The 17,528-nt window shown below is 46.3% G+C and overlaps 1 protein-coding gene across 4 annotated transcripts in view; it reads left to right on the forward strand.

Moving 5' to 3' along the window:
- Positions 1–17,528, forward strand: part of Notch2 (notch receptor 2) — a 139,646-nt gene that overhangs the window by 37,079 nt on the left and 85,039 nt on the right. The window contains exon 1 of one of the 4 annotated variants that reach the window (XM_038311060.1): positions 2,172–2,200. The exons of 1 other annotated variant lie outside the window; for it this stretch is intronic. The gene's annotated coding sequence lies outside the window, so the exon portion shown is untranslated. Of the gene's footprint in view, positions 1–2,171; positions 2,201–2,247; positions 2,270–2,531; positions 2,872–17,528 lie in introns of those variants that run through there. 2 more of the 4 variants (XM_038311058.1, XM_038311059.1) reach the window with 2 other exon arrangements.

Raw genomic sequence — 17,528 nt, forward strand, 5'->3', positions numbered from 1 at the left:
GTGGGTGGCGAGGAGGGAAGGACACGGCTGTTAGGTAAATGGCTGGTGAGACCGTCTTACTATCCTGCCTTTCCCTTCGTCACTATGGGAGAGCTTTAGTGAGTGGCCAGTTGACATCTGTTCTACTTTCTCTTTTATTTTTCAGCTCGACACAGCTTTAGAATCTTATCGCTAAGATACTAGATATAATCATGCTTTTGAGTCCCACCAGGTAGATGTCTAATTCTGCCCTCTATAAGCGCATGTAAAATAGTCATTGGAAACTTTAAGTCCCTTGTTTCAAAAGCCCCGTTCTGAAGGCGAGACTGGAGCGAGGGGTGTAGGAGCTGTGGTGGGCGAGATGCAGGTCTGTGGGCAGATCTCACGGATTGGGAGGGACTGGACTAGAGCCTTTAGGTAGCACTTGATTCAAGAGGATTTTTCTGCTTTTTCCATTTTTGTTTGAGAAAAATCATGAGATAATTTTATAAATAGTTTCTTTTATGTATTTGTTTTCTTAATTTTGAAACTTTATAGCCGTGGCTGGCCTATAACTCCCTATGTAGACTAGGCTAAGATATGCCTGCCTCTGCTTTCCACAGCCCTCAGATTAAAGGTGTGCACCACCAAACCAAGCTGCATTTATATATATATATATTTATATATATATATATATTTATATATATATATATAATTTATTTATTTTCCTCACAAGCTTTAGTAGTAAGGTGTATCCATTCTCTTTCTACCCGAGAAAATAAGATCTGGTGATATGAAATTGCTGTTCCTTTTCTCATTTCATTGTGACATTCCTACCACCATAGAGTCGATTCTGAACCCGCCATCTAAATTCTTTAATGTCATAAGATTATTTCCCTCCGAGTCAGAAACAATTTTCTTCAACAAAGTGAAAATATTTTAAGCCATGAGGACAGTAAAATTCAACAGTAGTTTGTTTGGATTGAGACTAAGATAACATTGGAAATGAAAGATTTTATGTAACTGATTACAGCTACTAACTTGGTTTTCAGTTGGAAAAACAAAACCCACGTGGTACATTCTCCTCCTCATGGAAGATAATAAGGGAGGGAGTTCAGTACCTCACAATTGGCCGCCACAGTCTTGCCTCTACGGGCCCGCTGTTCTAATGTTCGGCTCTCCAGTGGTCTTATCGGGCACATGTAACCGTGTGCTGAGCCTTTGCTCAGCAGAGCCTGAAGCCCTGGCTTTGGGCATTTTTGCATAGCTAATACCTAGCGTGGTGCCTGGTAGCCAGCGGCTGGAGAGCAGTGAGTGCTGCTGTCTGCCTTCTGCTAGGGCAGTGGCTCTAACCTTTGCAGTGCTGTGGTGTTGGGCTTCAGTACAGCTCCTCATGCTGTGCTGACCCCCCATCCATTTACTTATTTTATTTTTACATTTACAGTTACTTTTGTTGCTACTTTGTAACTGTCATTTTGCTACTGTGATGAATCACAATGTATCTGGTCTTAGGTGGAAGTGAAGGACCCGTGAAAGGTCATTGGACCCCTAGGTTGAGAACTGATATTCTAGGCTACTCTAGGGAGGCATAAACAGACATCTGTTTACCTCAGGTAAGGCACTGAAAGTAGAAGCAAGAACTGATGCCACCCCAGCCTGCTTGGTGAGCCAGTGAGTTCATTAGTGTTCCTTACTGGAGCCCAGGTGGCTCAAAGGCAGCCACCCTGGTGAAAAGCCCACATGGGCATGGTGGCAAAATCCAGAAAGCTACATTCCAGCCGGTCCTGCACAGTTCACACAACTCTCAGGCAGCTCTACGGAGACAGCTTGCCCTCCCCACAGCTGATCCCTCTTTGGTGACCCTGGAGCAGGGCCTTGTAAATTTCACTACCTTGCTTCTTACCAGCCCTGTCCTGCCTTTGCAAGGAAGTGTTTCAATTGGGAGGAAGCAGCCACACACGCTCCTTGAATTAAGAGGTCCATACATACAGAGTTCAGCACATACCGTCATTTCCATGTCTCTTATCTGTTTATCTTAACAAGATTGATTTCCCCTCTGGGAATTTTATTTGCTTTGTGTAACGTTGGCCTGGTAGAGAGGCCAGCTAGTTGGATGTAATTGGACTTAGTGACTTACGCAGAGGAATTCCACAAAGGTTATAAATGCTTGCCCGTGTTGTGTTCTCACACGAGAGAGGAGGCTTCAGGGAGAACAGACTCTGAGTACTGGAGAGGACACCAAGTAAGGGTTGCTTTAGGGAGAGGCGGTTTCGACCATGGCTAGCCTCAGGCGTGAAGCATGACCAAAGAGGTAGTGTTGTCCTCAGCTGCAGAAGAAACCCCGCGTGAAGCTGTGCACGGTGGAAGGAGAGCAGCCTGGGGCTGGGGTGGTGGACGCTTTCAGTCCCAGCGCTTGGGAGGCAGAGCGGGCTGATCTTTGCTGGTTCAGGATCAGCGTGGTGTACCAGCCAGCAACACATAGTGAGACCTTGTCTGAAAAAGCAGTCTAATTTCCGTCCCCGAAAACCTGTTGGTTGTTGATAGAGTGGACTTATGGGGTATAGTTTTGGGGGTGTCCCTCAGATAATCTTTCAGTCCTGCTGCGAAGAAAGGAGTTTGGGTAAGGAGTAAGGGAAAAAAATTGGCAGAGCCACCCTTTGGAGACCAGCAAGAACAACTCGACTGGGAAAAGCGGGCTTACTTCACCAGCTGTGTACATGCGTGTCCTAGGGAGGGGGTGGTGGGCGTGAGTGAGCCCCGGAGAGAGAACAGTAGCACAGGGGCTGCACACGCTGCTCCACATGCTGTACTGACCTGCCTGGACTCCTAAGCATCGCTAAGTCAACCTGGTGTGTGCTCACACACTTCTCCGCAGCCCGTTACCGCCCCTCCACCCGGGACACACGGCAGTGAGTGAGTGTTCCAACACTTAAAGGGTTATGAAAATTACGCCAGGCATGCGGGGCATGTGATTGTCTTTTACTCCTGAGGTTGCTTAGTGGATTAAGAAAACAAAGTTGAAGCCAAGTTTCTTTTGTGGGGGGTAGGGTGGGAATTGGGAGAAAAATGTTTTAACATGGAAGGTATCCCAGAACCTGTTAAGGTGGCATTATGCTGCTGATTTCAGCTAAAACCTAATGATTGTTTATAGAAATCATAGAAACCCTTGATAAGAGCACATTGACAGATGAGGATAAGTGCTTTCAAAGATGGGTTTTGTGCATAGCTCACTGTTCTTTTTCCTTCTTCTCACTGTTAGGAGCCCAAGGACCCTGTCAGATTGTGGTGCCAGGCGAGGGGAACCTGTGCAATCTTGCATAAAACTCAATTACTGCTGCTAAATAGTTGCTGTCAGCCCTTAATAAAGTCCTCTCCCTCCGAACGTTAAGACATTTTATTCTCCCCCTGTCCTACTGGGAGGTGTAAATATATAATTAAGTTTGGATGTAATTAATCACTTTCGAGTTGTTTGTTCCAGGCTTTCAAGTATAAACCACCTCAAATCCCATTTTGATTAAAAATTATGGGCAACTCATGTTCCCTAGGATGCTGGGTGTCAGCGAGGTTCTGAATTACCCAGTCCACAAATATTTACTATAAGGACATATTTATTGGAACTAAAGTCCTCAGCTGTTGATTGGAATGTCTGGGTTGCCAGGGGCTAAGCTCTGTCTGCTGCTTCTTGTCTTGACTGTGGGTTCAGTTTTGCTCTCCTACACTTTGCTTTTAAAGGACTGATGGATACCATGGATGATGCATTTGGAGTGCTGCTCCCAGAGTTTTGTGGGAGCGAGTACGTTGTTGCTGATCAGGCTTGGTCTCAGGCTCTATGAGGTAGTCTGCTGGGATATGCCCACATTTCCAAGATGCGACCCTTTAGAGGACCACTGGGAAGTGTGAGGGACTGACCAAGCCTGGGATGTTTTTATAAAGTCCCTCTTTTTTTTTGGCAAGGCTTGAATTCTGAGGAGGAACTGCCCGTCCAGTCTTTGAAGTCAGCCGACTCTCTCTTGGGTCCTGTGTTCTCATCTTCTGATGTGGGAGGTCCTTCTGTATATGTGTTGTTTTTATGGGCTAATGAATAAAGCTGTTTTGGCCAATGACTTAACAGAGTGAAGCCAGGTGGGCAATTTGAGTGCATATATATATATATGTGTGTGTATATATATATATATGTGTGTGTATATATATATATGTATATATATATATACACACACACACACACGGAGAGAGAGAGAGAGAGAGAGAGAGAGAGAGAGAGAGAGAGAGAGAGAGAAGGTGGAGTCAAAGAGAGATCGTGAGCTGCCAAAGGAGACAAATGTCAGAAACTTACCGGTAGGCCACACCCTTGTGGTGATACATAGGTTAATAGAAATGGATTAATTTAAGATGTAAGGAATACGCCTAAGCTATTGACCAACTAATATAGTTTTGTGTGATTATTCAGGTCTGGGCGGCCAGGAAGCAATGTGCAGTACTTGTTTTCCGTCTTCTTCTGCACAATCAGAAGCCATTGAAGGACTGCACAGCTGTGCACAATCAGAAGCCATTGAAGGACTGCACAGCTGTGTTCATACTTTGAGTTCCTCCTCCCAGGAGTCCGTCTTTTCCAGAGTTTTGCCTTTCAGATTCCACTGACCTCCACAGGTCCTGATGCCCTCGCCTCGTTCTACACTAGAAGGACATCCACCACCTGCTTGCTTTTTTGTTTTTTTTTTTGTAGCACTACCTGAGCTGGAGAGCAGCTAGCAGAGTTAAATGTGGGTGTCCGCTGTTTGCTTCCTTCCCCTCTCCAGTCCTACTTCCCTTGTAGTTTCTGCTGGTGCCTTTTCTCTTTCATCCTGAGTTTATAATTGTTACAAACAGATAGTTCCTCTGATTCCATTATTGCCGTTTTTTCTTAAGAATGCAAATTGGAATCGTAAAGCGTTCTTCATTATCCCCTACCTTGGAGGAGGTGCCTAGCGCAGTGTGGAAAAAGAAGGGAATGCTAGTTATAAAGAGGTTCCTGTGCTTTCTCCTGGGAACCTCCAGTTTGTATTTAAAAACTACGTTTTAAAGTGCATTGTGATGGATGCAAAATGTTATAAAATACAAGCTTGTGTCACATTTTATCCAAACCTTGTCTGCTAGCTTTAATAAACATTAGCACATAAGTATTTTCTTTGCCAGGATTAGAGTGATGTTGGTGGTCCAGGCATCTGAAATCCATCCAAGAAAACTGGGCCGGTTGCCTTCATTGTCCTCTTAACAAATTTAGGTATCACAGCGGAGATCAGAGGCACTGGACTCCCTCAGAACTCAGCACACGATGGAGGCTGGGTCCCCAGTGCTTGCGCCTGTGCCGTGGTGGTTTCCAAAGGGTGTGTTCTGAAGTCATAGCTGACTCAGCATCAGCCCCTTTCATAGCCTTTGTTAGTGATTCACTGCTCTGAAGGGGACTGAAGATCAGAGCCCGGGAACAGGACTGTCCCCTGGCGAATCGCTTGCTCTCTTGCCAAGCGGGCCCTGCCAGCCTGGTTCCTTCGCGTTGGTTGCCCTAGTCAGCAGAGCATCGTGTATGTATACATTCTCTGGAAGGTGATCGCAGAGCCAGCTGTACTTCTAAAGTCTTTCCATTTTCCCTACAATCTCTTTAGCATCTTTTAAACATTAAATGAAGTGTGGTATCCTTGGCTTATTAAAATCCTTTCACAGGGGAGTATTTTTTTTTCCTTTCTCTTTGTCTTAGTGTGGTATTTAAGAATAATTAACTCAAGAGTTACTTATTGTGGGCTGGAGAGATGGCTCAGTGGTTAGGAGCACCGCTTCTCTTGCAGAGCAGCCAGGTTTGGTTCCCAGCACCCACATGGTGGCTCACAACCACCCTTCTCTGGCCTCTGAGGCCACCGGGCATGCAGGTGGTGCACAGACATACATAGAGGCAAAACACCCATACAGGTAGAGAGTAACATTGTAGTCTGCCTGTGGGTACCCTTGGTGGTACCACACAACACCCCAAGTCTTCTGTAGTAGTTGTAATTAATTGAAACTGTTACATTGCTTTATACTTCTTTGGAGTGTCCTCCAGCTGTTACCAGTTCACGGGGCTGGATGGCTTAAAGCGATCATTGTGGGCCCTGCAAGGCGCTTGTGAGTCGGGGGAATAACTGATTGCAGTGGGCTCTGTTCAGGGCTCAGCATGAGCAGCAGAGCTGGGGTGAGACGAGGGAGGCACGGCCTCAGGCACTAGAGCACTGCCTGGAAACCCAGTCATCGAGATCAGTGAGACCCTGGTGCGTGTTTCAGAGTATTACAATTAATGCGAAATGGTGAGAACTCTCAAAATTCTACGTAAAGAGATTAGCAATACTGATTACTACATCTGCCCCAGGCCCCAGTGTGGCTCAGCTTGGCACTTGTGAGTACATTAAGTCTTGGAAGAGTCCTCCCTAGTAACATGCTGTGAACATAGATTTCTATGCCAGATAGACTCAAGTTTGAGCCTCCTTCCTGCCAGCGATCAGATCTTTGGCAGTGTACCGACTGCGGTGATAGCAGACTCTTGTTCTAGACCAGGTTCTGACCTCACTGAAATACATGATGTGGAGTCCTTGCTTAATTAGTCAGTATGGACACTCAGAGAGTTTGAATAATTTCCCCAGGATCTTAAAACTTTTTTGAAATACTGACACTAGATGAACACTTGGAAAATGTGCTGTTGTTTTGTGTCTCAGCTTACCTATCAATAAAATGGGAGCAAATTTTACCTATCAATAAAATGGGAGCATATTAAAGTGAAAGATCAAGCAAGACCTCCCAAAAAGGAAGTGCAAAACATTGGAAGATATAGGACTACTGGAATATGATTAAAAATCTCTACTTCTGTTAATTAAAGTTTATTTATTTACTTATTATTGTGTGTGGGCACGTGTGCGCCATGGCATGCATGTTGAGGTCAGAGGTCAGCTGGAGTAAGTTCTCCCCGATCATGTGGATTCCAGGACTTAAACTCAGGTGGTCAGGCTCATCCACAAGCAACTTTATCTTCTGTGCCTTCTTGCCGGCCTCTTAGTTTCTGTTTTGAGAGTAGAAAAAGTGGTATTAGGTAGGCCTGGGCATCTCACCCGTATGCCACTGGCTTCTAGCTACCTGAGGTTACATAGGTCAGCCTTGGCCAAAGCCCTTCTGCCATTATGTAGATGAAGAGATGGGAGCTGGAAAATAGTGTTTGTGGATGTACTTTTCAATAGAGAAAATTAGATTAAAAACCTGAAACCTCTCCACTTCCTGATCTTCTGCAGCTGTGGCATTGAGATGGGTCAAATCCAGTGGCCGCTGAGATGTTGCCACCAGCACAAAGTCTCTGTGTTTGTGTAGTGACTTACCCACGTCCATGTGTCTAACAGTGCCATTGCGGACAGTCTTCCTCACACTGTCCTTTTAGACACCTTTAACGTGTGTGTGTGTGTGTGTGTGTGTGTGTGTGTGTAGTCTTGACCACCGGTTTCTCATCAGTGCACGGTAGCAGGCTCCCCGTGCTCTCTCCAAGTCCTCTTTATGCCTTAAGCTGGAGCCATAAGCGTCTCGTTGTTTGGTGAAGTAGAAGGCCATTCGTAGGCTCAGCCTGAATCCTTCTGCTTGCCTTGGATAGCTGCCAATAAATTAAATCAATTAATTTTGGCTCACAAAGCTGGCATTAATAGATTGGAGTTTAGCTCAGCTTCTTTGAACACAGTCTCCAGGTTAACCCTAATCCTGTGAGAAGCTGCTTATTGTTCAGTCATAGCTTGTCAGCACCACCAGTTCATGTAGGAATTCTTTATCCCCCACTTACCTTCCCCTGGAAGCAGAACGAGAAATATTTCTCTTTCTAGAGAAGCTTAATTAAAATTCTTCATTTTAGTTTTACCGATATCTGCCCTTAATCAAAATTCAGTGAAAATAGAATTATGTAGTGATTTCCAAGCTTTGATAAAATAGCATAAATATGTGGGCATGATAGAACCTTCTCCTTAGTGCTCAGGAGTTAGAATTCCCAGGAATGAAGCTGGAGTCTCCATCCCCCTTGTCGCATGCATGTCCATGTATGAGTGTGTGTGTGCGTGTGCACATGTATTAGGAGACTGTGTTTTTTCCATATTTGTGTAATTCGAGTTCTGTTTCACATCCATCTCAATGCAAGGGAAATTAAAATTTCTCTTAGATTTCCCTACATTTTCTAGATCTTATTTATTCACTGTTAGTGACCTTCCTGAAGACGCAGTCATCTGGGTCTAAGTTCCTCGGATGGGAAATCAGGCTTCCCTTTCTGTTCAGTACTTCTGTTTAATATGTTCCTCTCAGAAACAGTCCCCACGGTCTTTACGAAGGTCGTTAGGAAGGGGGAGAGGAGGCAAGGACAGTGGTGATGGTGGCGTTGCTCAGTGAAAACAGAATTACAACCTTCCATCCCATTTCCCCTACTGTATGAAGAGAAAGTTCATGAGAACATAGTCTGGCTTGGTATCTAAGCGGTGCACGAAGCCCTTAATTTCCATCTCCTGTTCCACAGAGGTGGTTGCTCTGCCTGACTCTCCAAACTTCTCGACATCTCTGTCTCCCCAGTAGGATGGCAAGGATTCAGGGGACTGCCACCAGCCATGCCCTAGGTGTAGACGTTGTGGATGAGGAAGCCAGAGGCAGCTTAGGCCTTCACTGTTGGGTATTTTGAATAGACCAGAAAGCCCCAAATTTGTCTCCATCTTGGTTGCTTTTTTTTTTTTTTTTCTGTCTGAATTGTAGTTCATGTAGCATTTTGCAAAACCAGTGTGTGGATCAGTCAGGTTTCTCGTGACAGCTAAGTGTTTGGACAAACACTCCATTAGCACGTGTTATCTTGAATGTGTGGGGATGGAATGCCTAGCTTGAGAGGCTTGAGGAAGGGTCCAGGCATGGGAAGAAAGGACAGCTGACACCTTTCTTCCCTTAGACTCTCTGGCTATGTGTTGACTCATCGTGTGGCCAGACAGAGTAGCCAGGTAGGCTTGTGGCCACATTATGCAAGAAACTCAAGAGTCCAAGAATCTCACAAGCCAAGAAAAAGAATGGGTTTGGATGAGGGAGTGGTACGAAAACAGAGACAGTGGCCGTGGGCGGTTTCCACAGCTGCGCAGTACAGACTTTCAGCTGAGGAGAATTCAGGTGTCTCACGGTGGTTTCTCTTCTGTCCAGCATCCCACTGGCCAGCTTCAACTCACTTTAGGGATCCGAGTAAGTGAGTATCTGTTAGCCGAGCTTTTGGTTACCCCAAATTAGCTCATGTTCTTTACTGCTTGTTTCCTCTAATTATACAGTACATATCCAAACCCTCAATTATCCAGAATAAACCAAGATGCCTGCTCCGTGTGGAAAAACATTTGATGGCGGTTATGATTTTCTTGCCTAGACCTTGGCAATGCCTTAGTCATTTACTCTCCTTGCCCTTTAAGATTTTGAAACTCGGGTGCTTGTGTAAGTCAGGCTTCTCTCCTTGAGGAATTTCTTCACTGGGCAGCTTGCCCTTTTGAAACCTTAGTCATTCTGAGCAGTACCCAAGGAGCCTCCTTGACTTTATTTTCTGCCATAGTACTATTTGTATATAATACTTGCGGTGTCTGACTCTCAGTCTCGTATTGCTGAAACTCATGTCTGTGAAGGCCTGGGTCACTCTTTAGGAACAGACAGCACTCGGTTACTAATGAGAAGGTGACTCATTTCCTCCCAGGCAAAGGCTGGCACTGCTGTCAGAGCTCATGCATGTCTCCACGGCACAGCTCAGTGGTGGGGTCTGCATACCCCATCTCAACTGCTGTTGCTTTGTTTATGAGACAGGGTCTCTCTACATAGCCCTGGCTGTCCCGGCACGCACAGAGAGCCACCTGCTTCTGCCTCCCTGGGATTAAAGGTGTGCGCCACCACACCTGCCTCCTCCTCAACTTTATAGGAATTAGTGGCAGTGTCATGAACGAGGGGAGTGAGCAGGAGCGGCCTTTAGACTGGGTCACAAGGGTGCCTGAAAAGGAGTTCTGGAGAAAGGCCCTACATAGATTTACGTAGTGGTCGATTCCCCGTGAGGTTCAATGCAGTGTTCTCTACCCCTCTCATACACATCAGTCATTTCAGCGCCCTGCATAATTTACCTGTAAGGCCTGAAGTGTCTGCTGTCATCTGTGCTGAAGAGAGCAGGCTGCTGTGCTGGCCTGGCTTGGGGAAGATGCTGACGCCTAGAAAGGGACAGAGGTCCTTTGGGCTCTGGATTTCTTCTTAGTGCCCTTAGTGTTTGAATACATTGTTTGTTAGTTCTCTTTTGCTTGATTTTGGCCTCCTATGCCCTCCTGTGAGGGCTTAGCTCCAAGTGAGACCTGAGCAAGAATTCATTTATACAAGCATGCTGGACCCATTGCCAAGATAGTTGGGCACCTGGAGGGGACTTGGAGTACTGTAGTAGCCTGGTTATAGTGGAGCAGCAGCCAAGACATACCCCACCCCACCCCTACCCCCAACACTGACACAGCAAGCAGCATCCCTGGGTATAAATGCTGAAGGAGTTAAGATGTCCGTACTGAGGTCATCGCTCTTGGGAGGAGGTTGACGGGACCTTAGGATGCACCTGGCTCCCCATGCACCGTGTTTTATATGTGAAGAGCCGAGGCAGACTGCAGTCGAGTGAGTTACTCTGTGTTGCACCACTGACTAGAATATACACAGGGTTGGGCTATTTCTCTTGACCCCATTCGGCAAACTGGATGTCCAGCCTGTTCTTTTTCTTCAGGGTAACAACCCTTTAAGACCCGATGTGGGCAGACATGTATTACCATGAGAAACAAGCAAAAACGAGAGGTTTTGTGGAGCAGTTTGAGAGAGTAAGAATGTTAAGTCTAGTACGGTTTAACGTTTTAAAGTTTGGTGAGTCCAAGCAACGTGGAGATCATTGGTAGCTGTCCTGTAGCTCCACGGTGTGGACATGACTGAGGAGACCGTGGACTTTCAGAATAAGATCTGTTTATTGCTGGTATTGTTGGGGTGTTTGCCCCGTGTATGCCCCACATGCGTGCTCGGGACTCCTAGAAGGCCAGAAGAGGGCATCAGGTCTCCCGGAGCCAGAGTTACAGATGGTAGTGAGCTGCCCCGTGGGTTCTGGGAACTGAATTCTGGTCCTCTGCAAGAGCAGCCAGTGCTTGTCACCTTTGAGCCCTCTGTCCAGAACCAAGCATCTATTTTAACATCCAGGAAGACTGAGGATCAGGAATGAAGAGATTTGTTCAGGATTCCATGTGTACTACCTGCAGAGCCAGGGCTGCTCTAGACGAATGGGCTGTGGGCAGCAGCTTTGCCAGAAAGATCTGTGGCTGTCTTGAAGCCTTAGGCAGGACATTTTAAAAACTATGTACTAATAACGCTTTGATATTCATTCAGATAGAGGACAAACTCCTAATTGTTGGACACACAGCATTGTACATTTATACTCATATTCATCTGTATGGCAGACTTGGATTGTGTGTGCATACATACATGCATGTCCTTGTGCATGTGCTCATGTCCTTAATGCCTCTCCTAGAAGAACCACCATGACCGCTAGCGGACAGTGTTTTCAGTGGAGCACTGAAGAGAATATGGGCAGCTCTGTAGTAGCCCTGCCCTGGCTCAGGCTAGTCAGTGAAGCAGCGAGATGTTGTGGGACCCGAGCTGTAGCATGTTGCTGTTTCTGCCGTACGTTGGCCTTGTCTGTGTTTGTATTTGCGCTCTTGTCTTGAAGCACAGATTCAGCCTGGGCCACTTCAGATTTTGGGGTCTGCTATGCTTGTTACCACCACCCCTGAAAATGTTTCCCCATGTGCTTTTACCTTTGCTTTGGGTAAAATGGAGTGCTTTTAGCATGTCTGTTTGATGGTTAGTTTCTGTAGTATGAAAGACCACAAGCCACTGTAAAATCTCAGATAGTTTTTACTCACAAGTATTGATCCCCCCGCCCCCAATTAGGCCACGGTCCTATTTTAAGAGGCGTAGTGGCAGAGAGATGCCACATTAGGGTTATAACACCATAATTATTTTTTTATTTTCTTCAGTTTTTACATTTTTGGTGTTGGCATCTAATCTGGAGTCTTGCTCTTGTCAAGTGCTCTACCCCAAAGCTATACTCCCAGCCTCCATCCTTGGTTTTATCTTGCAGAGGGTGTGGCAGCCCACAGCGGTGCTCCTCAGACACTGGAGGCTGTCCTTCTGAAATTAAACTACTTCAAAACTGGCCTGGTTTCTACAGCCCTGTTCTATTTTTCTCCTTCTCCCCCTTTTGCTCTGGCCTTGGGAATTAAACCCAGGGCTTCGCATACGGGAACTAAGTGCTCTACCAACTGAGTTTATCTCTATCAAAAATGGCCTTATTTGTAGAAAACAAGAGTTAACCCGAACTGTAAGCAAGTGTTTTGCCTTTATGATATCAGTGCTGTCCTGCCCTCAGAGCAAGTGCCCGCAGACTCCCTTAGAGTGCTAGATAGCACATGCTTTAGGCCCAGAGTCAAGCTGTGTCACTTTGTATAGCCCTTTAAAACGGCACCAATGTAGAGCCTGCACGGGATGATACAAACAGATAGTGGTTTCCCCCGAGGACAAGTGTGTGCCAACCCACTTTAGGGCATAAGAGCCACTCTTAAGTTCCTGTTTTCCCAAGAGAACTGGCAGATGCCAGAAGAGCCGTTTTTCTGATGTTTGGTTGTTTTAATGTGCAGATGAAGTTCTTGAAGCAGATGAGTTGAGATTACAACAGAAAGCATACTTGGTCCCTCTGGGCAGCTTTTGGTCGGTGCCAGTTTTCTAACTAGATGGTTTGCTCTGGGTTATGGCCAGGGTCAAAACAGAGACACTCCTAAAATAACAAGGGACACAATTCAAAGAAGTGAAGATCACACTTTTTTCTTTGACAAATAATTGTCCTCCTTACCATTAGAGTAACGAGTGTCAGCTGATGGAAACACCACGGAAGGTATCCTTTGTGTGGACAGGTTTGGGGATGGCTGCTGCGACAGTGATGATTTCAGTAATCAAAATTGCTCTTAAAAGTGTCTTGAGATGCTTACAGGTATGCCTGGCCCAACCCCAGAAGCAGAGCTGGTGCTGGCTGGTGCCTGCTTCTGATGCCCCGTGAGCTTCTCGTACAGGCACTGCCAGCATCAGCTGTGTGTGAAAGTCGGGTTTGTGTGCAGCACCCCTCTCCCTATGACTGCTGGGTAACTTCATATTTTTGAGGAAAATGTGATCTAAAGAAATCTACTCCATATGGGGTTGTGTGGCTTTGAATAGGCTTGGGTGTGTTAAGGTTAAGGGGTTGATACTCTATGTATCAAGAATTTTAATTAGTTTAAAAATCCTTTATGTAAATAGCTCAACCCAGTGGCTCCCAAACTTTCAGTGTTATTGAAATCTAGAGTCTTTAAGTTGTTAAGATTCTGTGGACCCTTGCGTTTTACCCTTTGGCATCTGTTAAGAATGTGAGCGCTAAACAGTTGAATGAGTTCCATATGCTGGTCACTGTGTTTGGCACATGGAGTACAGCAGAGAATAAGTCTTGTCTATTAGGGAAGGTAAATAATTATAGTAAAGGTTAATGCAATACGTCAGATTTATGGGAGCATAAAGTGGGGATGTCCCTTCCCACCCTTCCCTTCCCTTTTCTTTCCCCCTTCTTCCTTCTTCCCCTTCCTGTAGCATTTCCTCCTCCCTTCTTCTCTTCCTCCTTTTCTTCTTTTGGGGAGTAGGGACAGGGGCTGATTCCCTGAGCTGCCCAAGTGCAGTCATGGGCCGCACAGGCCACCCTGCCGGGCAGGAAATAACATTTAAGCTGGGGCTTGAAGCAGTGTTAGGGCATGGCTGTAACCAGAGTGTAGAGATAATGGGGCTGCGATGGTGTGTGCACAGGCCTGGCATGAGCAGTGGTGGACTGTAGCATGCTGTTTGAACTGGAAGAAGGCGAGTCCAGAGAAAGTACCGAGCATGAAGAGAAGCTGTCTTGAGGCAGTTGTTTGAAGACCATGCATCAGGAGTTCAGGAATATTCCCAGAGGTTGGGAATGATGCACCACGGTTGAGGCTGACTCCATCAGCAATCGCGCAGAAGTCACCCAGATAGACTGGTGTGACTCACGACAGCAACTTGGATACCCTCAAATGTGGACCAGATATGACTCAGTGGAGCAGAGTGTGCTTTGGCGGGGCGTCAGGGTCCCAGACCCTTGCATGCTTCGCAGCACAGAACTTCGAACTTAGCCCTCTTCTCTCGCTGGTCTTGTCTCTCACAGTGAAGGGCTCCTTCTGTAACTCTGTGAACAGAGTGTGCCGTGTTTTAATCACACACGGATATTTTCTCAGGGTCCAGGATGTATGGTAAAGGACTGATAGGTGCAGGAAGATAAAAGGAAAGCCACCTTCTGTTATAGCAGCGACACAAGCCTCAGCGCAGTTTGAATGTCCCCCGTCCCATCTTTCAGAAGGCTGTTGAAGAGCATGAACGCCCAGCTCGGCCTCAGCGCTCTGATAAATGAGCTTGGACTGTCAGCTGGAAGATAAGGGCACTCGCAGAGTTCCTCTGTAAATAAAGCATGGCTTCCCATTGCCTCGCTCCCTAGTCAGTCTGAAGGCAAAGAGTAGCAGCGCTGTGAATGAGCTCCTCTGAGGCCCTGCCTCTTCAGCCTCTTCAGTTTGGATTTATTAGAATCAGCCTGTTTATTGCTTTATTCAGATGAGGGGGTGGAAAAACCTGAACACATGTGAACCAGCGAGGTGGGGCTCCAGGAGACAGTCCCCAGCCTCCCAGCTCCCCTTCCAGGTTTTTTCCTGTGGGAAACTTTTTAATTTGGAAGCATTCAGCTAATGTGGGAATCAAGATTAACATTTTCTGAAATACTTGTACAAGAAAGGCAGAAATGTGCTGTCCAGGAAGCAGATTTACATAGCAGAAAAATGCCTGCCCTGCAGTGTTTGGTCGTCTTTGTGTATTAGATTCTCTCTCTCTCTCTCTCTCTCTCTCTCTCTCTCTCTCTCTCTCTCTCTCTCTCTCCCTCTCCCTCCCTCCCTCCCTCCCTCCCTCCCTCTCTCTCTCTCTCTCTCTCTCTCTCTCTCTCTCTCTCTCTCTCTCTGTGTGTGTGTGTGTGTGTGTGTGTGTATGTGTAGAGTTGATTATATACTCATCTTTGTTTCCTTTACCTCAAACTAAGAAGGCCCTGGAAAGCATGTTTTTCGCCCACACCAGTACCGCTCCCTTCCTCCTGAGTAAGGTGTATTGTTTCCCTTTCTTTTTTCTTCATTTCCCGTTCTCTTCTGGGGAGTAGCAGCAGGGGATGAGTGGGGGTGGGGATGGCGGGAAGACATGAACATGATAGGTGACTTCCATTTTCTCCTTTTTTTACCAGGAAGTTAACTGTAAGTCTGTGCTTTCAAACAAGTCAGCTCTGAGCACAATCTGGTTATTTACCTCTGCAGAGTCCCCAAATTAAGAGGTTGATGGTCTAGGGAGACATGGGGCCCAAGTTCTTGGAATGAGGGACACACCGCCGTTAGCCAGTGGCCCAGGCTCTTGAGTGCAGCTGAGATATTTAGACTCTATGCTTTGAGTCTGTATGCTTTGGGGCACCTACATGTTTTCAGCCTGGCTTTGGGAATTGAACGTTAAATAGAACTTTCACTGGTTACTGCCAATATCGGCTGTTAGCAATTATTTTTTATCTGTTTTAACAGGGGGAACGGGAACCGGGTAGGGGAGGGTGGTGGTGGCAGGGAACCTGGCTGGGGGAAGAGGCTTGGGGCGGGTGGTGGTGGTGGTGGTGGCAGGAAACCTGGCTGGCATCGTGGCCACAGGAAAGAACAGACTGACTTGGAGCCCTTCAAACTGTAGATCTTTGTTACTGACCAATGCTTAATTTAGTTTGTGGGTTCTCTTAGCCCCCCCCACCCCTTTTACCTTAACGACAGCCCCCCCCCCCCCAGCTCAGCAGAGGCAGGCTGCCACTGCAGAGTGGATGGCTGAGGGGCCCAGAGCAAGAAGAAAGTGGGTTGAAAGCTGAGTTCTGTTTAAAGAATTTGCTGCTGGAAACTCGCCCAGAGGGAGTCAAGAGGCGCTTTAATGGGGAACAGCTGCACTGCCATGGGCTCACAGGAGAACCCCCCCCACACACACACACACATTCTGTACAGTTCTTGAAAACTCATGATTTTGAAATTGCTGTTGTGTGTAGTACACCCCTCTTTCTTGTGTATGCTGGGATTTTGCTTTGTTGTTGCTTTTAATGACTAAATCCTCACCAAAAAATTAAAACCCCTCAAAACAAAACCAAAATGAGCTTCAGTAAAGCCTGGGTAGAATTTGGGCTCACCCTGCTGCTAGAACATTTTGTGGGGAAAATGGGGTGAGCGGACACTGGTGTTTAGTTGAAAAAGAGGTTTATTTCCTCCTCAGACTTCAGTCTTTTTGGTGCTGACAAAGCTGCACATTGCTTTTGGCTTTTTGCTGGACGGGTGGCTATTCACTTGGGAGACGTGGAAGGGGACATTTTTCTACCCTGTATTACTAGGGAGACAACCCGAGCTGCAGAGCCATTCATGTCCCTGCTCCATGTGAGAGGCAGGGTTCGGCTGGCTGTTTCAGGCAGGGCAGCTGTAAAGGTGACCTTTAACCTTTTGGATGGAGTCTTTTCCACTGCTTTTCTACACCCCACCCCCCCATTCACCATGGAGTAGACTCTTTGGTGTCATTAACAGCAGACTTTTAAGGAACAGGTGACAGATGTAGCGTGTGGACCAGGGAGCAAGCATCTGTAGTGTCTGTGGATTTACCTGGTGTGCACAATCTCATGAGGACAGAGTCATCCCTGTACCTGTGACTGTCCGGTTCCCGAGTCTCTTACACAGGCAGAGGGAGGATACGAAGGGACAGGGAATGAGTGGGATCAAGATGTATAATGTGAAAGACACAAAGAACAAATAAAAAGAAAGTTAAAAATCTTTCCATCTATGTTGTAGCATGCGTCAGGACTCCATTCCTTTACATGGTCAAATAGTATTTTATTGCATGGATATAATATATTTTATTTCTCTGCCCATCAGATGATGGGTATTTGGGCTGTTTCTACTTCTAGCTCTCCTTAATCATGCTGGTATGAACAGATGGACATATTTTTATCTGAATCATGCTGGTATGAGCATATGCTTTCTGCTACAACGCATGCGTGTGAGTGTAGCGTGTGTATGTTTGTTTGCATATATGTGTGGGTATGTGTGTGGTATGTATGTGGGTATGTGGGATGTGTGTATATGTGGCATGCGTTGTGAGTATTTGTGTGTGTGTGTGAGATATGTGTTGTGTGTGGTAAGTATATGTGAAGCGAAGTATGTGGTGTGTGTATGTGGCAAAATTTTAAAGGGAGATTTTTTTCTTACAACGGAAAAATGATTGAAGCAGCAAGCCAGTAATTTTACTTAACAAATACACAGCGTTCACCTTTTGCCGCACGGTGTTCGCAGTGCTGTGATGTTGTAGAGGTTCTGTGAGGGCAGGCAGACCCTGTACTGCATCTGTCTTAGAAC

This window comes from Arvicola amphibius, chromosome 14 (assembly GCF_903992535.2).
Source record: "Arvicola amphibius chromosome 14, mArvAmp1.2, whole genome shotgun sequence".
Classification (NCBI taxonomy): Eukaryota; Metazoa; Chordata; class Mammalia; order Rodentia; family Cricetidae; genus Arvicola; species Arvicola amphibius.